The sequence below is a fragment of the Phyllostomus discolor genome, chromosome 2 (assembly GCF_004126475.2).
Source record: "Phyllostomus discolor isolate MPI-MPIP mPhyDis1 chromosome 2, mPhyDis1.pri.v3, whole genome shotgun sequence".
Classification (NCBI taxonomy): Eukaryota; Metazoa; Chordata; class Mammalia; order Chiroptera; family Phyllostomidae; genus Phyllostomus; species Phyllostomus discolor.
In genome coordinates this window covers 129,563,740-129,590,157 of record NC_040904.2, presented here as the reverse complement: position 1 = coordinate 129,590,157, position 26,418 = coordinate 129,563,740, and positions in this window count along the sequence as shown.

Here is a 26,418-nt window from a genome sequence, read left to right as displayed (position 1 = left end):
TGCTGAAGGACTCGGAATAGATTAGGAAAACAGCAAGTTGCTCAAACACTGAGGGTAATAAATTAAAAGACTTAATCTAGCTATTTTAAGGAAATCCCTGAGTTCTGCCTCTCAGGGAGAGGGTTGATTCATACCTCTACAGGGTATTTACCTTTACTTGTTCTGTTTCATGGAAGTTTTAATGATGTAGGTGTGACAGTATGAGATCACACTCTTTCACAATGGTGAACAATTTGTCATGGACAGAGTCTGACAACTTGTCCACAGATGGGAAGTTGAGAACACTCTCTGGACCCAGATCATTAGAAAGGACTTCTCAGGTGCCAACAGTCATGGCTCCTGTTGTTTGTTTCAAGCCCTTAGAAAAGTGAAAATTATCCCTCAAGCCCCTGGACAAATGCCATCTTGCTCGCAGGAGTAGCCGAACTCTATGGAGAAGTGTCACTTGGGACACATCAAATTCCCTGAGATTATCTGCATATGACAGCTTGTGAGGGGCCCCTGATGAAACAGAGGTTATTGAAGAAAATATCAGCAGTTAGCATGCAGGTCTGCCTTTCCCACCTTCTATGCCTTTTGCAAATAAGCAGATGGTGCTATGGCACTTGTTAGGAGCCTAGGCCTAATTTAAGAGCATGCCTTTGCTTTCACTGAGACTACTGAATTTGAGGAGACCTGGGGAGAATTAATATACCTCAATATTCCTCTAACATCTTTTCCCTGTGTGATGCATTCATTCTCACCTGCTGTTTTCATATTGTACTCCTTTCATCCCTCTGTCTCATATTGAAAGCCTGCTGTGCTGGAACACCGCCTCTGTCATTCTTAACAGGCTGCACACACTGTCAGAGTTTGGCAAATGGCAGTGTCCTTCTAGTGGAAAATCTTTCCCAGAGCCTCCTCCCCAGATGCTCCAGGCCAGCAGGGGTTCGCTAGAGTCCTGTGATGAGCCCATCTCTGGGAAGCTGACTTGCTCCTACTTGCTTGGCCTGGAACTTCTGCAGCCTGTTTCAACATCTTTGCAAGTTGGGCAAGGTTGCTATGGGATAACTGTGAAGACCATTGCTAGTGAGAAAGTCAAAGCAAGAGTAGCAATTAAATGATTAAGTTGAAAGGTGTTCTTTAATAAACAGTTTAGCACAATTCCCAATCATATTTGTATTCTGCCTCTCCTCCAAACTCACTTACAGACACCCTCCATCTTGGGGGCACTTTTCCCCACCCTCAATTCAAGTGTCAGGCAGGAAGCTGACAGGAAAGCAGGATTCCATTCCTGAATGGAGCTATTGGATTCTCCAGCTACTGGCCACACCTCCAAACCAATCTTAGTAGCCTGATTCAAAGACTCTTCGTTAGATAAAAACCCAATTTAGCACCTTTATTTGTGGGTCACAAATTCTTTGTACCTCGTAGGCCTAGATTTACAGATAGATGTGAGAGAGAAAGAAAGGGAAATGGTTGATTTTATGTCAACTTGGCTGGGCCACAGTGCTCAGGTATTTCGTCAAATGTTATTCTGGATGTTTCTGTGAAGATGTTCTTTTTTAGATGAGACTAACATTTCGATCTGGAGACTGAAAACCAGATTACCTTTCGTGATGTGGGTAGGCCTCATCTAATCAGTTGAAGACCTTAATAGAACAAAGACTGACCTCCCCTAAACAAGAAGGAATTTTTCCAGCAGGCAACTTGTGAACTCTAATTGCAACTCTTCCCTGAATCTCTAGTCTGCTGGCTTACCCCAGCAGATTCTAGACTCCAAGCCTATATACAATCATGGGAGGCAATTTCTTAAAATAAATCTCTTTCTCCTGCTTGCTCTTTCTATCTCTATCTCCTGTTGTCTGTGTCTTTGGAGAACCCTGATTAACTAGAGAGACAGAGATGATAGTTAATATGCCTTATAAATATTGCCCTAACATGATTGCACTAACTAGGCAAATGGACAGCTTAATACAGGGGTGGAAGTGTGGGAATGAAGAGTTTGTGGTTATTTTTGAGTGGAGACTCAAGGCAAACCCCAAGTATTCTTCAGCAGATGAAGCTAGAGTAAAAATAGGCCTAGGAATGTGTTTGATGGTTTAAATGAATTATTGTTTTCTGCCCAGTTTTTGTAAGAACACGTGACTACCTTAGATAAGCCATTTCAACCCAGCAGAGCAGAGCAGGCCCTGACCTAGGAATGTGAACACTCTCTTCCACACCCCACTTCAAAAGAAATCACCTCCCTGCTTTTCTGGGACACAATAACCTCACTTTAACTACTTGCCTTTCTTGGCCCCCACATATCTGTTTGAATAATTATTATTCATCTGCTGGGCCTTTCACAGAATTCCAGCTGTAAATAGCACTCATCATCACCCCCATCACCACAGCTGGTAATGAAGAGAAATGTGTCAGGTAATGAGGAGAGCGGCCACCATTACAGTAATGAAGAAAAATGGGCAGAAATGCTGCAGGAATCGTACCTTCACTATTTCCCCTGTAATTGGCACGAGGTAATTGCTTTTTTTATCCTCCCTGCCTTCAGCTTTGCAAACTGCTTCCCAATTCCTTAGATTCATCACTAAATAGAAAACTGAAGTAGTATAATAAATTAAAAAGGCAAAAGAGCTCAGCTTTGTGGCACCAGTGTTAAAAGAAGGAAATAAGAACATTTACAGAATTAATAAAAAGGATAATAGTGGGACAGGGAGGATTATTCTTTATGTTGTTATTTTTGTCATTGCAGACTAAGCCTCTGTCAACTACAAAGACAGGAATAACTCTGGCTGTGCTCTAAACACACATGCACAGCCACCACTGCCACCGGAGTGGCACCTACCCACACGCAGCTGGCCTACTTTCATTTCTCCTGTACGCAAATCCAAGCCTAAGAGCAGCATAGAACTTAAATTTGTATCTATAATGCCTCATGTACCATAATAAGTGGTGTTAGGGAAATATTAATAAAGCATATCATTTTTCTGGTTCTCCCATTTTCAACACTGCTGTGGTTGGGACTACTCTGTGTATAGTCCCTAGAAAGATTCTTAAACTCAGGACTTTATAAAATCATCAGGAGAAATAAGGACGATGACAAAACCCCATGGCGAAAAATCATGTGTGATTACTAAAATTAACTTAAGTACCTTTTATTTTTTTAAGAAATATGCCCACAAACTCTTTGCTATTTCTTTCCTTCCCCTTCCCTTGACTGTGGGCTGGGTTTGGTGACCTGTTTCTGTTGCCATCAGTGTTCAGATATGGAGAAGGGGAGCAAAAGAGAACAGACGTTGAGCTCAATAAAATGGGAAGCATGAGGCTGCTTGCTCAGCCAGCAAGCTACAGCTTCACACTCCAGGGGACCACACCATTGTTACTCCGCCAAGGGAATTAACGACCCTCCCTCCCCCACTCCAGTACCAGATTGCTGGGGGCTTTTAGGGGGTGGTGACTGACCATAGATGCCTGCCAGTCTAACTAGGGGTTGTAAATACATCCAGAGCCTGGGAAAATTTGGGAAACTGGTCATTTTGAAAAGGCATCTGGTCCATCCCAAACCGGATGTAATCCCAGGGGAACAAAAAAGCTCTCTCTTGCTTTCTCACTTGCCCACCCAGTGACGCCCTTGCGTGTTTGTTAGTGCTCTCTCTCACCAGGGAGCATACGGCCGTGTTGCCCTGGCAGCCGCATAGCCCGTGGTCCTGTGGGCTCCACAGGCAGCCTCTAGGAGGGAGTGTAAAATGGACTACAGCGGGAACAAGCTGAGCTATCTGGACGGGGACTGAGACTGATTAGGAGCCGCCTACAGGCTTCAAAGGACTAAGCTTTAATATCAAGCAGAAGCTCTGGACACTGGCTTTTGTCTCGGCCTTGCTGAGGACACAGTTGGAATTTTTCCATGGCAGGACTGAGGGAGATGAGACATTGGAAACCCAGGGGGCAGCTTCTCTTTCCACACCAATAAACCATGCCATACATACCACAGTCTCCCTTGTGTGGGTCCTTGGGATGCTTTCCTTGTATTCCCATGGAAGAACCTAAAGCCTACCTACAACACTTTCAGTAAATAGACTGTAGCCAAAGTGATGGTGTAGCACTTACACAGATTATGTTATAAAAACACTATAGCAAAAGTGGAAAAACCTAAATGCCCATCCACAGGTTAATGGATAAACAAAATGTGTATATGCATGCAATGGAATATTATTCAGTCATAAAAAGGAATTAAATTCTTTTTTAAAAAATTTATTTATTAATGTTTTTATTGTTCAGTTATAGTTGTCCTGCCTTTTCCCCATTGCCCTCCTGCCCTGCCTCCCTCCACTCCCACAGTCAATCCCACTCCCTCCCCGCCACCGCAGCCCCCACCAAATTGTCCAGCCCCGTGAGTCCTCTATCTGCGTTCCTTGGCCTGCCCCTCCCCCTTCTTTCCCCTGTTATCTCCTTTCCTGCTCCCCTTTGGTCACCCCATCAGTTTGCTTTTTATTTCCATATCTCAGATTATATTTTGCTTGCTTGTTTTGTTGATTCAGTTCCACTTATAGGTGAGATCACATGGTATTTGTCTTTCACTACCTGGCTTATTTCACTTAGCATAATGCTCTCCAATTCTCTACATACTGTAATGAAGGGTAGGAGTTCCTTCTTTCTTTCTGCTGCATAGTAAGGAATGAAATTCTAATACATGCCATAACATGGATGAATCTTAAAAACATAGTGTTAAGTAAAATAAGCTAGATACAAAAGGGCAAATGTTATATGATCCCACTTACCTGAGGTACCTAGGATAGGCAAATTCATAGAGACAGAAAGTAGAATAGCGCTTATCAGAGGTTGGGAGTAGGTCAGCATAGAGTTATTGTTTAGTTGAGTACAGGGCTTCTGTTTGGGATTATATAAAGGACTGGAAATGGAGAGTATCAATGGTTGCACACCAATGTAAATGTGCTTAATTTTACTAAAAGATGGTCCACTTAAAGATGGTTAAAATGATAAATTTATGTTATATATATTTTATCGCAATAAAAAATTTTTTCCCACACAAGACACTGCAATTTCTATGTTGAATGTCTCTCTCTCTCTCTTTTGGATCATTCACTCAGGGAGCAGCCAGCTACCATCCCTTAAGGCCATCCAGGAAACTCTGTGGAGATGCCCACATGGTCATGAATTGAGACTTCTGGACAACACTGGAGAGGAACTGAAGACTCCGTTGAATGATCCATCTTGGAAGCAGATCCTCCAGGTTTGTCTAAGTCTTCAAATGGTAAAACCAGCCCTCACTGATACCTTGACAGTAATTTCATAAAAAACCCTCAGCCAGAACCACCCAGCTAAGTCATTCTAGGATATCTGACTCCCAGAAATGATGCAATAATGAATGTTTGTTGTTTAAGCCTTTAAATGTTGGGGTAATTTGTTACACAGCAATAGATATTGAGTATAGTATGACTATGTAAATACACATTTGCAATAATGTTAAATGACATAAAATCACACTAATGTTAGATGAAAATATTCATCTAAAACAAACTTCTACATCTTTTGTTATATAAAGCAATTAGACAGTAGTAGTAACTTGAGGTTAAGAAAAATATCTATGTCCTGATCCTGCTTGTATCATTTCCTCACATTCATTTGTTTCTCTAGGGTATGGTCATCCCCTCTCAGGTTCCTTATGGCTCCTTTTCCCACATTTGTGTGTGGGAATGGGTATTTTATATCAACTGCAGAACATTCTTGGGCTCTGCAGTAATTCAAAATTCATAGTTGAAGTGCAGAATCTGTATTTGAGCTCTGCATATGGAACTCCAGATACTATTTGGTTATTGCAAAGACAGACCCTAAATAGGAACTCCACAAACTAAGCCCCACCATCTGTTTTTCTTTTTTTCTCTCTCTCACTCTTTCTAAACCCTGTCTATCTTTATCACAATGATGTCAAAAGAAATTTGTATATAACTCTGGTTTATAATTATAATAACTATCACTGTAAAAATTCTTTACCACTCATCAGTGTCTAGTATAGACACTGGGTGAGGGCCATCTAGAAACAGCACATACAAGGTGGGGCTTGGGTTGAAAACCTGGTGGAATGTTCCAGGACAGCAAGCCTGGAAAACTATTCATGGCAACACGGGCATTTACATGAAACTTGGTCTGGGATATATACAAGGGTGGTGTAATCCTAAGGAGAAAGGAGTCCAGAGGTTCAACTGTGTCATCTTCACCTTTTTGACCCACTCTGGTGACAAATGAATTTAGCTTTATGCTCAGAAAAAGTTGTGGGGGAAGTCAAACACCAAGTAATTGCTCTTTTTTTCTTGAGTTTTTCTCTTTCTCATGAATAGAAGAATCCTTCCACTTGAGTTATCAACCAGTTGACAAGATTGCTGGTAGATCAGGAAGTCAGATCTGATCTGATAGTGCTCAGATCAGTGGCCTGGGGGTTGACAGCTTCCCCGAGGAGGAGTGAAGCATCTGCTGGAAACTCCCCACCCCCATCCCTTGACCTCAATGCTGTAGGGGAAATGGAAAGCAGCTTCTCTTGACAAAGAGATTGGGAATTCCTGCTGCAATGTATTTCTGTTTCTTTAAGGCCTCCATGGAAATATAAGCTGTTCACCAGAAAAGCTAGGTCAAATCTATTAAGGGAGCTGGTGAGGCATTTCCCTCCTGAACACTGGAGAATAACAGAAAAAAACCTTTTCTGACAAAACAAGAGTATCTTTTTGTTTGTCTTATTTGGTTTGTTTCATATTTATTTACTGAAACAATAGGGAGACATAACTTAATTGGGGTATGAAAATAGCCAGTTATTAGAGGAAAAAGACAAGGATTTCAAAGATGGAGCCCCCTGCAGTGTGCACGTCCTGTAGGGCTGCTGCTCCTTCCCTCAACCTTCTGAGTTCCCCTTCCTTCAGCAAATCTCTTTCCATCTTCTCAGCTACCAGAAAGTCATCAAGCAGCTGAGTTCCAGTAACACTGGCCTAAAAGACATTTTATTATTCTCTCCAGCCCCCAAATGGACCATCATACTAGAATTTGTTCCATCTTTAGGGTGGAAGGGATAAGTTGAGCAGGCCTTTCTCCAAACAGAGCCACTTTTGTATTAATCTGACACCTGCCATCTGTTTTATTTCCAGGGAAATTCTTAGCAGGAAGGTGGCACTCCAAGGGGTAAAAACCTGGCTGAATATCTATGAGAATTCATTAGATAATATCCAAAAAATTGCTTCACAGGGCCTCTCAAAATGCAACTAAAGGGTACAGTGAGTTCCTCAATCCAAGATTTCAGGTTTGTCTGTGATGTTCCCTGGACAGTAGCAGTGTTTGGTTATATGGGGGAAGAAATATTAAACAATTTTTATTTCAGCTGACCTTTTACAGAGACAAAAAGTAATTTTGTTTGAATTCTCTATTTCAGTATGGGACAATAACGGCTGGGCAGGGATTTTGCCCAACATTCTGTGAAGTTTATACTCAACCATTTTTGTCAGGTTGGCATTTTATAGTAAATCAATAGAGCACTGTTATTAAGACACCAGACTGCTACAACTTTAGAAAGATTTTAAACCAAGAAACTTTTTCTGAACCACTAGAGTCTGCACAACTGCAAAAGCCTAATGTACTTGAAAAATGCACTGTGGCCCAGGAACCTTAGAGTGGAATGATCTGGAATCAGATTGTCTGGATTTGAAGATGAATTTACTTATAAATGCTATACTTTTGAAAGACAGTAGGTCACAGGGGTTAAGTATACAGGCTTTGGAGCCAGGCTGCTTGTGTTGAAACCATGACCCCACCATTTACTTTCTAGATAATCTTAGAGAAGTTCTTCAAACATCTGGGCCTCAGTTTTATCATCTGTGAAGTGGGGATATTAATGGCATCTAACCTCCAAATGTTAGGGGGAGGATAAAATAAGTTGATGCATGTAAAATGCTTCAAGTAATGTCTGGCATATAGTAGGTACTCAATAAATGTTAGCTATAGTGATTGCTATTATTTTTCCAAATTTTCAGCAAATGCCGTGCAAAAATCAATAAAGAAATGGAGCTAACCAAGGAGAACTCTGGGGAAAATGCTGAATTCAGCAAAACTGGGTATCAGGCAAAACTTTCTAGGTCCTTTCTATAACAGGGCACCAAGGCTCCAGATATTTTTTCCCTGCTCCCCTCTATTGCTATCAGTCAACTTTACCCACACTAGTTTCACTCCTTCAGTACTTTGCTCTGAGCCAGGTAATAATAATAATAAAATAAAATCTGGTTTACGGTATTAATGAATGCTGATAAGTGAATGTTATGCTTTTGGGATATCACATTTACATTTCACAAAATGAAGATTGCCTCATTGCCAGGAGGAATGAGGAAAACAGAACTTTGGGTAATGAGGGTGGTGGCAAATGATGATATTTTGGGGCAGCTAGAGTATTTGGTTTTCCCGAAATCAGAGATGAGCTGCTGTTTGGATACATCCTGGAGCTCGTCCAAAAGAGAACTGTTCAATGTGGAGCATCGTAGACAGACTCTGAGGCTAAAGCAGAACACACTGTTCTTAAACACATCGCTGTCAGGTTGACCAGCACAGCGTCAAGACCCCTGTGTTACTAGTCCCACAGTTCTCAGGGCTGCTGTCAACAAGTCATGACAAGTTGGACTAGCCAAATTTTTCAGTCACAGTTGATCTTCCCGAAGGCACAGAGACACCAGCAGAAGTTGTTCCGAACAGAGGAAAGCCAAGGCTGCAGAACAGAGCTAACACACCAAGAAAAATGGCAAAAGCCAAGTTTTGACTTCTAGCACCAATTATTATAGTTCTGGCACAGGCAGAGTTCGAAAAGGGGATTTGAGTTCCAGTCATCTCCACTAATACTAGGTGTCTTTAAATAAGTCAAATCACCTTATCTTAGAGGGTTCTATTTGCAAAATTAAGGAAGACACTCTCTAGACCACTATCCCTTTATAGTTGCCAGAGGTCCCAACGGGGGTCTGGGGAATCTCTAAAGCCCCAATGAGCCTTTTTAGTGTCTCTACAGACAGGCAATGGAAGGCAACAGAGTTTCCTGATTACAGAAAGTCTTGAGGAAATTTAAGAGATAGAAGATTAATCTGGGTGAAAAGGAAGTAATACAGAATATGGTAGAGAGTAGCAACATCAGATACAAGAGAAGGCTTTCATAGCAAATATATATACATACATACATATGAATATATATATATGTGTGTATATATATATATTCAAATAAGATATGGGTCAACAAGTGACACTCAGCCTTGTCTGCACTCTAAGGAGCTTTTAAAAAGTACAGATGCCCAAGCCCTATTTCAGAAAAGGTGCATGGAACTTTCTGGGTTTGCATCTATGCTTCAATATAATGTAAAAATCTCCCGGCATAACCCTAATGTTCAGCCAGTGGTGAAAGCCACCAGTGGTTGTCAATGATAGCTTTTAACAATGAAAAGGAAGAGTTGTATGCAAGAGACTTCTGAAGGTGAGTTGAGAGGATTGCCAACTGGTAAGAGAGGAGAGAGAAAGGTCAGGAAAAAGTTCAAAACAACTTAGATCTCAAACAAGTGCACCGAAGAGAATGGGAGGTCATGACACCATAGTGGAAGGGAAATGGTTTTGGAGGGAGATGAGTTTGAACTGAATTGGATAGCAGATGTCTGAGTGATCCCATCTCTTTACAATATCCAAAGTAACATGCAGCACCATAGCTACTCTAACTAGAAAATTTAGCATTGAATTGACATCCTTAGCTTTACCAAAGCCCAGCTGAAACAAAATGGCAGTGTGAGAAAGATGGACTTAGAGTATTCCGTGTAGTTCTGTGTTCATTATTGTTTTTGGCTAACTTCTTTTGCAGGCTATGAGTTCTTTACATGTTTATGAATGTCATGGACCTTATTCCCAGAAAAAAATGCTATTAGATACATATACATAATGTTTTGTGTAGACCCCATTTGAGAATCTCTTTTTTATATAGGTGCTAAAGGTAGCACCAAACCAAACAAAGTTGTTGTTGTTGTTACTATTAGTGTGTGCTGTTATTTTAAGAGAGAGAACTAGAGACAGAAGAGAAATATAAGTAGGGAAGAGAGAGAGTTAGGAAAGATATGTGTTAAATGGGCAGCTTCCCTTCTAACAATAAGGTCACTGTGGAATCTCAAGAGGAAGCACTATCTTTCCTAAATGGTTTGGAACATTTCATATCTTCTTTTTGTTCTTTATTCTTTGATTAAAATATTGATATATTATGTGTATCTGTCCTTGGTTTTGTCATTGAAACATCCTGGCAACCGCAAGAAAACATGCCAGCTTATGATAACTATCTGACTTTTTAATAATCCCTAGCATATCGTGCAAATAGAATTTCACTGTCTAGAACTTTTGATTTGGAAAATGAAACAGCTCTTGTTAGTTCTAATAGAGAAAGACAGCTTGATTTTGAATGCTCTGTTTTAATTTGAGTTTTACCAGCCAGAGATTTTATTGAAAGTGAAATCCATATTCCTGCTTCACTTTAGCATCTCAGCTCTAAAATGGGAAAATCACAATTTCAGTAACAGAATTGAGAATGAGGTCCTGACATCTTTCTTAAAAGGAATTTGGATAAGACTTCAAGGTAAATGCTCACAAATTACTCATACCATATGCCTAAACACACACAAACAGGTTTAGAAAACCTTGTTGAATTCAATGAAATAATTAGGCATGAAGAAAATAACCTGGGCTTCTTTGCCAGATTCTTTTCAACAAGGCCCATCCTTGCTCTAAGGCTATGAAAGGGGTGGGATGTGAGGGAATTAAGGTCATGACCAGAAAGGAATTCATCTCTATGAAAAAGTGTGGCACTTTCCCAAGTAACCCAGAGAGGGGTCCATAAAGGTCCACAATTAAAATGGAAATTTTCACAATGTCTAGGAGTTCTTGATGCCCTCCTTATAAATGAAGGATGAGGATGTCCTCAAATTCCTTACAGCAGAAACCCACTTTGGTGGCACCAACCCTGACTTGGAAATGGAATAGCACATCTACAAAGGGAAAAATGATGGCATCTACATTATAAATCTGAAGAGAACCTGGCGGAAGCTTCTGCTGGCAATGGTGCCATTGATGCCATTGAAAACCCCACTGATGTCAGTGTCGTATCATCCAGTGAGCTGGGCTGAAGGTTGCTGCTGCCACTGGAGCCACTCCCATAGCTGACCACTTCACTCCTGGAAACTTCATGAACCAGACTGAGGCAGTCTTCCTGGAGCTGAGGCTTTTGGTGGCTACCGATCCTGGGGCTGAGCACCAGCCCATCTCAGAGATGTCTCATGTTAACCTGCCTGCCATTGCTCTGGGTAACACAGACTTTCCTCTGTGCAGTGTGGACATTGCCATCCTGTGCAATAATCAGGGGCTCACCTGCTGGGTCTGATGGCAGCAATGCAGGGGCTGGGACGTTTTGCACATGGGCAGCACCATCTCTGCTGAAAACTCATGGAACGCCATGCCTGGTGCCTACTTCTGCACAGATCCTGAAGAGATCGTAAAGGAAGAGCAGGCTACTGCTGGGAAGGCTGTGACTAAGGAAGGTATCCTGACTTTAGCAGTGAAAGGAATTACTTTCCAAAGTTTCCCTTTTCTCGATGCCTAAATTTCAAGGTTCGAAACAAAGACCCCTCCATCAGTCTACTTCATGTAAAGAAGGGCAGAAATGGCTTAGAAAATATACAGGTGCCTCCTGCTAATACTGTGCATATAGTCACAAATCATCTGGAGTCTAGGTTTAGCCTATACCCTTGGTAGCCACTAAAAACCCCATCCTAGCTAGGGCCTTCCTAAAAAGGTGATGTAGAAAGGAGAGAAAAGTAGGGATTGGCATCCAAAAGAAGTGAGTTTAAAAGCCAGCAGCCCTACAACTGGCTGAATAGACTGAATAAATCACTTCACTTCCCTGAACCTTGATTTCTTTGATTGTAAAATGGAGGTAATAATATCCAACTAATGGATTCAGTGTGAAATACAGGGCATAGAGGAGGTCTCCAAAACACAGCAGTCCCTCCTTCCTGTGCTTGCCTCCCCTCTTCCTCTCCTTGAGTCGAAGCCAAGAATTGCCATGCCTGTTCCTAGTCAAGTAGTGAGAATGCTGTTTATCTTATGCAAACTCAAGGCAGAGAGTACTCTCGGTTACAGGAGGCCAAAAATTCACAGGAACTGGACAATTCCGTTTTAGACATTTCATTAATTCTCTTTTCCTTTTCTCCTTTCTTCCCCCATCTTACATTACAGGCACCATTCTCTTGGTATTTGCAAATTTACTTTTTTTATTTCTATGGGTGTATGTGGATTGATTAAAAAAGAGAAATAGTGGTAATGCAAAGAGATTTTTCCATATACAGAATTCATTTCAGAGAGTGTCTTTCATGATGAGCTAACATTTGGATGCTCGCTAAGTGCCAGGCACTGCTCTTCTACACATCCCACATGTGTCAATGCAATTCATCCTTACAGCACCAGAAAGTGAGTGGTTATATTGGTAGACAAGGAAACTGAGGCACAGAGCGGTTGAGTAAATTACTCATGCTCACACAGCTAATCCATGGCAGTACTAAGATTTAAATCTAGGCAAATCTAATTTCAGAATACTACATGTCCTCTATCACTTCAGCAGCTTATTTATCTTCTTTCCCAAGGAGCTCAATACATGGAAAATTTAGAGAAGATAAATGGGAAAATACAGATGAGAAGAAAACAAATCATGAAGGACATTTGAAACAGGTACTGAGCTTATGTAATTGAAATTTGATGCTGTTTTCAAATATTCATAACAGAAACGCTAATGTTTTATATATGGACAGGTAACTCAGTCTGGTTGGCCTTGATGTTCTAAGTAATGATGTCAGAAAGCCAACGGAGATTCTTGATAAAGTGTTTGGGGGCTACTTTATTTCCCTGTGCTAATATTTCTTCAATAAAAATAATCTCAAGGTTTCTAAGGATGGCCAGAATATCCAGGCTGCTTTCTTTGAAGGGGGAAATATTTCCATTATGAGAAAGATGAAGTGGACATTTCCTTGGCTGGGTTTTTGACAATGTTCCCTTACTGGAAATACCTACGTTTCTTCTTCCTGAATGAGACTTCCAGAATTTGTTTTTATTTAACATAAAAGGGACCATTTTCTTCCTCCCCTTTCTATGGTAATGAAAAAAGAGAGGTCAAGTAATTTCAGTTCTCTCACTTATCTAGAAGGCGATCTAGGACTCAAATCCAGTTCTCCCCACTCCCCATCCAGTTCTGCCACTCAGCCACATGTGTTTTTTTCTCTTACACACAGGCTCTTTCTGGCCACCAGTAAACACACTGACCTTTGAAATATGGAAAGAAAAGCGCTTTGAAATAAAACTGGCACGAACAGCAGTTAGACAGCCGTCATCTGGACACGGAAACAAAGAGGGGCATAGTTTTCAAGCTGTCTTCGTAATTACATGAAGCAGTTATCACTCAGGCCCAGTCTGAGCCTTACCCCCCAAATAAACAGCCGAGGTTTGGGAATGCACATAGACCACTTTGTTGCTCTAGCATTTTGGGGGGTGGGAAGCTCCCCAGCTAAAAATCACATGTGGCTGGGACTGTTTTCCAGAGCTCCAGGCTCTTTCCTTTCTTCCTTCCCCATTAAGCCCCTCTGCTCTTCTTGGCAAAAGCCTTCAGGTGAGGTAAGTGCCAATTAACAACAAAGAGCTTGATGTATTTCTAGTTTATGACTTAGAGCTGGGTTCTCATGAAATATATTCTTCTTCTCTGGCCCATAAGCCTCCATGTGCAGAGAGCAAGGATTCTAAGTGTGGTTGAAAGTTGGTTCATTTTGGTTACTGCCCTAAAAGTGATTTCTCTTTTGGGGGTTTGCTCAAATAGAAAACTAGGCAAACAAACCCCAGAAAAAGAAAAAACCAACTCTGAAAACATCAGCTGCAAAGGAGCAGAAGCTCAGCAAATACTGGTTTTAGAAAATGTGGTCTTAAATTTCTAGTGGATGCTTTGGCTATAAATGTGGCCAGACTTCAGAATGAGTAGGAGAAATGAGAATATCGAATCCAAAGGATCTCTAAACCTTTTTCCTATTTTTACATTTGGGTTGTATTTTTCTATCCCGTAAATGGTTTTAGTCACGTTTCAGTCATTTGAGTATTATCAACTTGTTTATGAAAAATATTTTGTGAATTTTTCTTAGGTCACAGAGATCTGAAATCTGACAAAATCCTCTTATTTGGCATCTGGGACCCTTTAAGGACCAAGAGATTTGACAATAGGAACATAAATGGGTTAAAATATATTTCAAAACAATTCTTCCAATTATTAACTGCACTCATTTGTTTAATATTGTCAATGCCTACTGAATTTAGCAAAAGGAATGACAGATGCATATTAAAATGCATGCAAATACAACATACAAGCCACATTTTATAACATAATGTTTTGCATTCATAATTTTAGTCTTGTGATTTGTATTTTTATTTGCTTGGGAACAATGACTTTCTTCTTTCCCCACTTGGGAAACAAGGCAAGACTTGTTTCTGCCAGCATTCTAATAGTGTTCCTGAAAAAGCAGCAAACTTAATGGTTCAGGAACTGCTCTCCACCACCTGCATACAGGCTCCTTAAATAGGGGCTGCATTTACAATGCACTGAAAAGGTGAAAATATGCAATCAATCAGTTGCTTTGTTGCATAGTGGCAGGCATTCATGTTTTTGTTGTTGTATTAAAACTGAACAGACTGCTTTTTTTAAAAAATGAGCTTTTTAAATGTACAATCTCTCCTCAAACAGAGGGTGTGGCAGAACGCCTGCTATAAACTTGCCAAATCCCACTCCCTTTTAATCCAGGGTCACAGATAGAACACATTTTCCAGCCTCCCCTGCAATTAGGTGATTTCTGGTTAGTGGAATGTGGGCCAAAGTAATTTACACAATGTCCAAGTCTAGTCACTAGAATCTACTGGGCAACCTCCAGTAATGTTCTTCCCTTGCTCCTGACCTCCTGGCAAGGTGCAAAGAATCAGGTGGAGTAGGCCAAGGGCATAAGGAGAAGCCTCTGAATGGAAGGAGGTTGGATCCTGGAACAAAACTGTGTAGAGCAGACTCTTTGCTCCCATCCATCTCTCCTTGATCAAAGATTCACAATAGACTATGGCATGTATTTATTACATGGTAGCCAGCCTCTAATGCTTTCATCTCCTGGTATTCATATCCTTGTGTCACCAATCTATGGTACCAGGATTGGTCTAGGGACCAATAGCGTATGGTGGAAATGATGTTATGTCATTTCTGAGCTTAGGTTATAAAAGGCTGTATCTTCTGTCTTGGGTGTTCTCTGACTCATTTCTCCCTCTTTGTGTTTCTGTGTTTCTCTTTCTCTCTTTTCTCTCCACCATCTCTGGGGAAATCCAGCTGCTATGTCTTGGGATCATTTAGGCAGCCTGTGGAAGTGCCCATATGTTAAGGAATGAAGACTTTCCTCAAATAGGCAGCCAGGGGTTGAGGCCTGCCAATCATCAGATCAGTGAGCTTGGGAAAGGATTCCCAGCTCCAGCTGATCTTCAAATGATTGCAGCTACAGCAAGTAGTTTGAATACAACTTTGTGAGAGACACTGAGTAAGAACTACCCAGCTAATCTGATCATGAATTCTTGACTCTGAGAAAATGTGTGAGATAATAAATGTTTGTTGTTTTAAACTGCTAGGTTTTGGGGTTATTTGCTACAAAGCAATGGATAATTAATACAATGTGAATAAGAAACAAATATATATTGAGGGAACTTTCAGCCAAGATGGAGGTATAGGAAGATATACTTTGCTTCCTCTCACAACAAAAAGAAGAAGAACAACAACAAATTTAAAAACAAAAAATAATCAGAACTGCCAGAAAATTGAACTGTATGGAAATCTGACAACCAAGAAGGTAAAGAAAAAACATTCATCTAGACTGGTAGGAGGGGTGGAGACGGGCAGCCTGAGTGGAAAGGACATGTGGAAAGGCGATGGCTCAAGGACCAGGTGGTCCCATATTTGCATGTGGATAAACCAGGAGGAACAACTGGAGAGAGAGAGAGACAGACCACACAACCCAGGGATTCAGCATGAGGAAATAAGGCCTCAAAACCTCAGGCCATAAAACCTTCAAGGTTTGAGGTGGTGAGAGAAACTCCCAGCCTCACAGGAGAGTTCATTAGAGAGACCCACAGGGTCCTAGAGTGTACACAAGCCCACCCACCCACCCAAAAATCAGCATCAGAAGGGCCCTATTTAATTGTGGGTAGTGGGGGAAGTGACTGAAAATCAGCAGAGAGCAGAGCAAGTGTCATGGTTCACTCTCAGACTCCTCCCCCACAGACACATTACAATGCAGTGATGTGGGTTGCCCTGCCCTGGTGAACACCTAGGGCTCCCCCCCTTACTACTAACTGGCATGCTGAGTGATGAAGAGATAGTCAATCTATCAGATGCAGAGTTCAAAACACTGGTAATAAGGATGCTCATAGAAATGTTTGAGTTGGTTGCAAAATAAAGGAAAAAGTGAAGGCTATGAAAAGTGAAATAAAGGAAAATATATAGGGAACCAACAATGACAGGAAGGAAACTGAAACTCAAATCAATGGTTTGTAACAGAAGGAAGAAATAAATATTCAACCAGAACAGAATGAAGAAATAAGAATTGAAAAAAATGAGGAGAGGCTGAGGAACATCTGGGACAACTTTAAACATTTCACCATTTGAATCATAGGGGTCCCAGAAGGAGAAGAAGAAGAGCAAGACATTGAAAACTTATTTGAAAACATAATGAAGGAGAACTTCCCTAATCTGGCAAAGGAAATAGACTTCCAGGAAGTCCAGGAAGCTCAGAGAGTATCAAAGAAGTTGGACCCAAGGAACCACACACCAAGGCACAACACAATTATATTAACAAACGTTAAAGATAAGGAGAGAATCTTAGAAGCAGCAAGAGAAAAGAAGACAGTTACCTACAAAGGAGTTCCCATAGAACTATCAGCTGATTTCTCAAAAGAAACCTTGTATGAAAGAGGCTGGAAAGAAGTATTCCAAGTCATGAAAGGAAAGACCTGCATCCAAAATGATTCTATCCAGCAAAGCTATCATTTAGAATGGAAGGGTAGATAAAGTGCTTCTCAGACAAGATCAAGTGAAAGGAGTTCATCATCAGGAAGCACTTATTATATGAAATGTTAAAGGGACTTATCTAAGAAATAGAAGAATATCAAAACTATGAACAGTAAAATGACAACAAACTCACAACTGAACCTAAAAAAACCAAATGACAAACTCACAACTGAACCTATCAACAACTGAACCTAAAAAAAAACAAAAACAAAAATGAACTAAGCGAACAACTAGAATATGAACAGAATCACAGAAATGGAGATCACATGGGAGGTTATCAGTGGGGAGGGGGTGGGGAGAGAATGCAGGGTAAAGTACAGGGAATTAGAAGCATAAATGGTAGGTACAAAAAAAGACAGGGGGAGGTTAAGAATAGTATAGGAAATGAAGAAACCAAAGAATTTATATGTATGACCCATGGACATGAACTAAGAGGGAGGGATGTGAGAGGGAGGGGTGGTGCAGGGTGGCAGGGAATAAAGGGGAGAAAAAAATGGGACAAGTGTAATAGCAAAATCAATAATATATTTTGGAAAAAGAAATAAACATTTATTGAGACACCAAAACACCGGGACTGTTTGTTACAGTACTTAAACACTGACTAATACAGAGGGACAAGGCTTTCTGCAACTGTGAACATACTGTGAGCAGCATTGTAAGATTTCTAAGGGCAAAGGCTTTGGTTTGCTATTTTTTGAATTATCACTTCCTAATATAGTGTGTGCATAAGAGTAGACACTGAACAAATGATAAAATATAGAATATGGCTTTCAATAAGATGCATAGTGTAGTCCTGTACATGGTATGTGCAAAGTCAACACTGTTAGAGCAATTACCATTTTAAAGCTACAAAGGATCACCTGTACTTTATTTAGGGTCAGAAAAATTCTGGGATTGTATTCCTATCAAATGTCTATATTATGAGTTTGCCAAACACTCAGGCAAAAAGGAGAAAAGCTCAGTCATCTAGTTATGTTTGTGTTTGTTATTTTGTGTTTTCAGATGACTTTGCTTATGTTTGTATGGGCTAGGTACTGTTCTAATAAGTACATGCATTAACACTTTTAATCCTTTGTAACTTGATAAAGAGCATGCTGTTGTGAGGTAAACACTGTGCTTGCTTTCTCCCATGACCACGTCAAAATTACAACTAACTACAGAACAACCATCATTGAGAACTGTCTGAGTCTAGCTGAACAGATGTCCTATAACTAAGTACATACAGCATAATCCACATAGAGTTGTAGGAGGGTCAGAGACACAGAATGGGCTGGTCCCATATTCATATGTGGTCATTAAAAACAGGGAGGGATATCTCGGCTGCAGAGGTCTACCTTGAGGATTGAGGGGTTCCACCCCACTCTGGGCTCTCCAGCCTAGCATTCCAGTACTGGGAAAAATGTCCCCCTAACTTCTGACTGTGAAACCCAGCAGGGATTGCAGCTGAGTGAGGCAGAGAGCTTCTGGAGCCCCAGGCATTCCTCTTCAAGGGTCCACTCACAGACTTACTTACTGACAGACATATTGGCTCTGAGGTCCCATGCTGGAGCAGCAGCGCAAAAAGTGTGAGGAACAGGGGAGGAGATGAATTATCTGGCTTCAGGGTGATGGCTGGAGGGGCAGCTTTCTCCCAGACAGAGGTGCTGGAAGAAGCCATTATTTCTTTGCTGAACCCTCCCTCTGCAGGCCCACATAGGTGCACATCTGAGTCTCTATCAACCTGGCAAATACTGTTTGCCTGCCCTAATAATTCCTTGAAACTCTGCCCCACCCACCTTGTGGGCCCACTCAAGTTTTTTTTTAATTATATTTTATTGATTATGCTATTACAGTTGTCCTGATTTTTACTCCTTTGTCCCCCTCCACCCAGCGCCCCCTACTCTCTCAGACAATCCTCCCATCGTTGTTCATGCCAGTGGGTCATTCTTATAAGTTCTGGACTACTCCGTTTCCTATATTGTACTACACATCCCCATGGCTATTCTGTAACTACCTCTTTGTACTTCTCAATCCCCTCACCTCTTCAACCTTTTTCCCACATTGGCAACCATAAAAACATTCTGTATCCATGATTCTATCTCTGTTCTTTTTGTTTGTTTAGTTTGTTTTTTAGATTCAATTGTTGCTAGATATGTACTCATTGCCATTTTATTGTTCATAGCTTTGATCTTCTTTTTCTTAAGTAGGTCCTTTTAACATTCCATATAATAATGGTTTGATGATGATGAACTCCTTTAGTTTTTTCTTTTCCAGGAAGCTCTTTACCACCCTTTGATTCTAAATGATAGCTTTACTGGGTAGAGTTTCCAGTGATTTTTCCATACAAATGCCCACCTTGCCTCATGCTGCTGACTTTTGTAAAATCTCACAAAGTTTCACAAACCCCAAACAAACAGCATCTGGCCTCACTCAGTGTGCCCCATATCTCTTGCTGAGCAGCCCCAAACCTGGCACTAGGAGCAGCCAGCTTCAGTTCATAACTTAGTCTCTCCCACACACCTTCAAGCCCAGGACAAAGGCAACCATCTACAGATCACTTTGTACCTCATATCAGGTGGATCCAAGCAGAGTAAGGGCAACAGCTAAACTTGGCCTGTACCAGACCACCTCACAAGGATCCCCAGAACCAACATACTTGGTGGCCAGCTTCAGACTACATCAGAGTACCACCTAACTGACTCCACAAATATCACACCCAAAGGATGGACTTGGCAGGAACCAGAACCTCACTAATGAAAATCCTGCTTTATGAGGTCAGCCCCTGCACACCAGCTCTTCTGCTGTAGTCTGACCCAGTCCTCACAATCAATCTGCCTGAGGGTAAATCCTTCCCATTGACATGCCAACTGCAGTCAAGTCTCAACTAAAACAGGAGGGCACAAACAATCCATACAAAGGACATACCTGGAGCACCTAGCTCAGACAACCAGAGAGACTGTGTCACTGGGTTGAACAGGACACCTACTACATAAGACCACTCTACCAAGACCAGATGACATAGCAGCTCTACCTAATACATAGAAAAACACACAGGGAGACAGGCAAAATAAGAAAACAAAGAAGCATATCCCAAACAAAAGAACAGGATAAAACTCTTAAAAAAGAGAGCTAAATAAGATGGAGACAAGCAATCTACCAGATGAAGAGTTCAAAACACTGGTTATAAAGATGCTCAGTGAACCCAGAGAGAACTTTAACAAAGACATAGAGAACATAAAAAAGAACTAGTCAGAAATGGAAAAATACAATAACTGAAGTGAAGAATATATTTGAAGGATTCAACAGTAGATTAAATGAAGCAGAAAATCAAATCAGCAATTTCGAAGACAAAGTAGCAGAAAACACCCAGTCAGAACAGCAAAAATAACAAAGAATCCAAAAACTAAAGATAGTTTAAGGGGCCTCTGGGACAACTTCTAGTTTACCAATATTTGCATCATGGGGTGTCAGAAGAGGAAGAGAGAGCAAGAAATTGAAACCCTATTTGAAGAAAAAATGATAGAAAAGTTTCCCAAACAGGTGAAAGAAATAGACATACAACTCCAGGAAGTGCAGAGATTCCTAAATAAGATGAACCCAACGAAGTCCAAATCAAGACCCATCATAGTTAAAATGCTTAAGGTTAAAAACAAAGAGAGAATCTTAAAAGCAGCAGAGATGATTAAAATAAAAAATATTTAAAAAATAAATTTAAAAAATAAAATTCCAAAAAAAAAGCAGCAGAGAAAAGCAGTTAGTTACCTACAAGGGAGCCTCCATAAAACTGTCAGCTCATTTCTCAACAGAAAGTTTGCAAGCCAAAAGGAAATGGCATAAAACAATTAAAGTGATAAAAAGCAAGGCCCTACAATCAAGATTATTCTAACCAGCAAGACTATTATTTAGAATTGAAGGACAAATAACTAGCATCCAAGACAGGAAAAAGCTAAAGGAGTTAATCACCACTGAACAAATATTATCAGAAATGTTAGAGGGTCTTCGAAGAAGAAGGAGAAGAAGGAAGAGGAGGAGGAGGAGGAAAAAGAGAAGAAATATAAACAATAAAATAGCGAAAACTATATACCTATCAGTAATTACTTTAAAAGTAAATAAATTAAATTCTCCAATCAAAAGACATAGGTGGCTGAATAGATAAGAAAATGAGACCCATAAGTACTCTGCCAACAAGAGACACACTTCAGATCAAAAGACACACACAGACTGTACGAGATGGAAAAAGATATTTCGTGCAAATGGAAACCAAAGTATGTGGGGTAGCAATACTTGTATTAGACAAAATAGATTTTAAGACAAAGAATAACCCAACAATGCCACTTCTGAGTATATATCTGAAGAAACACAAAACACTAATTCAAAAAGACATGTGCATCCCTGTATTCACTGCAGCATTATTTACAATAGATAAGATATAGAACATAGGTGGCAAACACAAGGCCCACAGGCCAAATCCAGCCCTCCACATTGTTTTATCCGGCCCGGCACCTTGTTTCTACCCAGAGTCAGTGCCAAGCTCTCAATTAACTGTTAAGGAGTAGTTACATTTATACAGTCCTAAATTACATTCAGCCCTTTGAAGGCAACCACGAGGCTGATGTGGCCCCTGGTGAAAATGATTTTGACATCCGGGATGTAGAAGAACCTAAGTGTTCATCAGTAGACAAATGGATAAAGAAGAGATAGTATTTATATACAATGGAATATTACTCAACCATATGAAATCTTGTCATCTGCAACAAGCTGAATGAACCTAAAAAGGTATTATGCTAACTGAAATAAATCAGGCAGACTTATACCCATATGACAAATACCATACGATTTCACTTAATGTAGAATCTTAAAAAAATAAAATAAACAAATGAAACAGAAACAAACTCATAGATGCAGAGAGCATTTTGATGGCTGCCAGGTGAGAGGGGGTTGGGAGGGATGAGTAAAAAAAGGGGAAGGGATTAGATATGCAAATTGCAAGTTATTAAAAAACAGTTACAAGGATGTAAAGTACAGTCATAATATTATTGAATATAGTCAATAATATTGTAATATCTATGTATGGTGTCAGGTGAGTACTTACTTGCTTTATTGGAATGATCACTTTACATTTTATATAAATGTCTAATCAGCATGTTATACACCTGAAACTAATATAACATGGTATGTGAACTGTAATTGAAAATAAAATCTTTTTAAAAAAGAGTGTTCAGATTTTACTGATGAGGAAGCAGTCTCAGTAAAGTTGAGCATCCTGTCCTAGTCACAGAGAAATTCTAAAGCAGAGGCTGTGCCTCATCTATGGATTTGCAAATGCCAAAGACCACGAGGTTATCCGTAATAAAATACTATATTGCTCCTTCAACTGAATTCTAAAGAGACAGGACAGAGGTGTGAAGTCTAGGAAAGGACCTCTAAATCGATGGAGTGGATTAAGAGATATGCTTGGGAGAACAGAATAGAATAATAAGACTTTTAGGTCTTGAAAGATTCACATTAAGAGAAGCTATGATCACCGTTTATAAAGTCCTAAAGGACAAGAATTTATTGACCCAAACCAATACATATCACAGGGATGATTTCTCCCCTGAAGCTTGTCCAGGATGGTTTGGCAGAACTTAAATGATAGCTGCTTGTACATCTCCCTCTGCCTCCGGGTCAGCAGCACAGAGACTCGGCTCCCACCCCAGAAGCTGTGATGGAGAGAACATCGGAACCACAGGGCAACCAGCTCCATGTGGAGCAGCCAGGAGAGGAAGGCTTGACCTCCCTGCTAACTGACAAAAACCTTCATAACTAAAATTTCTTCCAATCTCTGAAAATTAGCACTAGCCTCCGAGAAATCAGAAGTGGGCCAAAGAAGCACCGGTAATGGATTGACATCTAATGCTCTCCGGCCAGCCCCCTTCTTGCTAGTTTTTCATGGAAACGTGTGTGTAATGAGTATGCTGGGTGTGTATCTCCTGCAGGCAGCTCCTTGAGTTCTCCCCGCCCAGTGTTGTGGGAAGGAGTAGAAGCTGCTGTTTACAAGGAACACTGCCAAAGGGCTAATGAGAATTTTTCATGACTCTTGGATGTTTGCAGAACTAAAGGCTCTCGAAACTTGATTCCCAAGCTGATCTAGGGTCTTGGAGACAGGATAATGACCGGTGTGAAGAAGCTGTGGCTTACACAGAAAAGCCTTACTTACTTTGACTTCTATGAATTTTGGTTGCCAAAATATGCTCCTCTCAACTTTACATAGTGAGACAGATTTTTAATTTGTGACAGTTGGTGCTCTGTAGTTTTAAATTTCTCATTCACTTCATGGAAGAATGGGTTTTCTAAAGACATCACTGATGCATTCACCTTTTACAAGGTTAATATTGAAATTGTGTAGAATAATATACTGTTTTAAAGAATGCAGGACTGTTTACCTCAAAAGAAATTAATATCTTCATTAAAAATCACTTTAAATAATTTATTTAAGCAGGACTGCAGGATGTAATTGTAGCAGGGACATAAGTTTGAATTTTTATACTTGAAAACAAGACCCAATGCTTTATAATTGTCCACAACTCAGAATATTCATATATTCAATATTTAGGCTGGTATTTGTTCTGTCCAAATCACTCTGAGTTGATGAAGTTTTGCTACAGAAATAAACAGCCTACATTTATGCATCCTCATACTCTTTACCAGCTGTGGCTCACAAAATCAATTCCTTGGCACTAATTCAACACCTTTAGGCTTTTTCATTACAATAAAAGATCATTTTTTAAAAAAACAACCAATGACTGTCACTGTATAAGTAAAATCATGATTTACTAACAAACGGATCACTATGGTGCCAAAGGCCTTGCTCAAGGGCATCTTCTGAGGGTCAGGCTTGAGGAGATTCCCCCCACACTTACTCTGCTATGTCCCATGTTCAATCTGCATCTTTTCCTTAAAATAGTCCTAAGGAAGTAGACATTTTGAATTGGAAGAGGGTCTGAGGAAGATACAAGATCTAGAGGAAGCCAAAGAATGGAAAGGTGAGCAGCAGGCCCAAGGAGAGTGCGTGCTGGATGCTGACGGCCGAGCTCCCACGGGAGGCCCCGGCAGCCTGGCCCCGCTGCGATTCCTGTTCCTCCTGTGGCGGGTGGTTCAGCTCTCTTTACCTGGATATTTCTACAACCAAGGAACACTTTGCATTTATATCCTGACAACAAACCTACTATTTTATTACTTAATAACACAAGCAGAGAAAACCCCAACATCTGTCTCCCTGCTTTCTATATTGTTTGTTTTCTAACACCACATCGACACCTGAATAATCTGTATAAAAATGCAAATTCGATCACATTATCCCCCTGCCACAAAATGGTTTCTCACCAACAGCTTCTCAGTCCTACATTGCCTTTCAAGATCCTCTTCAACCCACCCCCAGCCTACCTACCTTTCTGACATTGTATTCTATCTCCCTCCCTCTCAGCTCTGCACTCACAGGGCACCTAAGCAGTTAGACTCTCTCCACCAGGTGTCCTTTACCCTCTCCCCACTCTCCTAGAGCTCTTTCCCCCTCAACCATCTTACCTATGGTGTTGTCTACCTGATGAAACCCTATAACATTCTGTAAGATCTACGTCTGTGTGTTGGAAGCCTTCTCTAGCCTCCCAAACAGAGGTGAGCTCTTGCACCTTTGAACCTCCACCATGACAGGTGCAGCATTTGTTATGCTCTTTTAACAATTGTTTACTTACATGACTTTCGCTTTGATAAGTATTTCTCTAAGTATGGTCCAAAGAACAATTGCCTCAAAAACATCTGCTTATGAAAAGTGATGGTGTCTCGTTCCCATCTCAGTAGGAGCCCCAGAGGCTCCATAGGTGACAGAAGTTGAAGATCTACTGGATTGAACTTTAAACTCCTCAAAGGCAGACATCATTGGTTAGTACATGTTCATAATGAATGAATAAAAATAGCTAATTGCTTTTGAGTCACAGGCTGGGCTTCTGCAGCTCCTACTGTGTGTGCAATATTTATGAAGGCAGCTCAGGACTCATTCAGTCTTATTCAGCATTCTGTCTATGTCAGATCCCAGCTGAGGGCCCTGGGTCATACATAATAGGTCCTAAATAAGTGCTTTTTCGTGGATTGAAAGATACTGTGGCTTACAGAAGCTCTGAGTGCTGTGCGGTAGAGCAGAAATGCAGCCAAAGCATCAACAAGATTAGCACGAGGCCTGTTCAGTTACTCAGGAGGAGGCACTAAGTAAGAGCAAGAGCATGGCTGGCTGGCAATGCTCTGATGATCCTTTGTCAAAATCCTTGATGTGGGCTGTGAAATGTCAAATCCAGATTTGATTAAGCCCAACTTCAAATCCCCAAGGCAAGTGTGTATCCACGGTCTTAATGTAATTATTGGAACCACCTCCGTCTATTACTTTCAAAAGGGCTGAGCTAGCACCCCTCCACTGATACCGACGCCTACAAAATGAAGCCTGCAATTAATTCAGCACATCTCTGGCAGATAATGCCTAAAAGGCTTGATCAGACTTCTTCCTAAAAACTGAAGTATCAAATTATATTTAAAAAACGGAGAGAGAATGAGAGAGAGTGAGAGTGAGAGTGAGAGAGAGAGAGAGAGAGAGGGAGAGAGAGAGAGAGAGAGAGAGAAAGGGTGGGTCCAAAAGGCTACAGTAGAAATCAAATGTTTGTTTGCTTAGCTTAGGGCTAGAATTTTGTCTGCTTGAAACTTTCCACTTCCCTCTTCGAGTGATAACCTATCAATTTTCAGTTAACCCATACTTTGAATTTTTAAAGGCAGAGCCCATAAACAACTGCTGTAAGGGCAGTGGACTTCTAGTTGAATGAGTCAGTATGTGCGAGTGGAAACTTGGCTCCCTTGCTTATACACATTTGAACAATGGGCAAAAAATAAGTCAGGCCAGAACTGAGTCCCAAACCAAAGTAGGCATGTTGGGATCTATCAAATTAAACCAAAATACCACAGCTTCACTGGAGTGGACCAGATTTCACCACTGCCTTCTTAGAGGGCTCAGGGGTGGGGGCCTTTCCTTCCCAGCTCAACCACAAGCCAGAGCTCCACTTTGTTCTGTGAAATTCAGAACACATTTGTTCTCCTTTATTTTTCCCCTTCAAAATTTACTCCTGCCCTTATTTAAGGTCTGGCTAGAACCAAAATCTTAAAAGCCAAAGATGGCAGGGGGAAGGAAGGCCACTTTATTGTGAAATCTAACCTGGGTAAAAGCAGGACAGATCAGCAATCTTCTCATCTTACCTGGTGGTGAA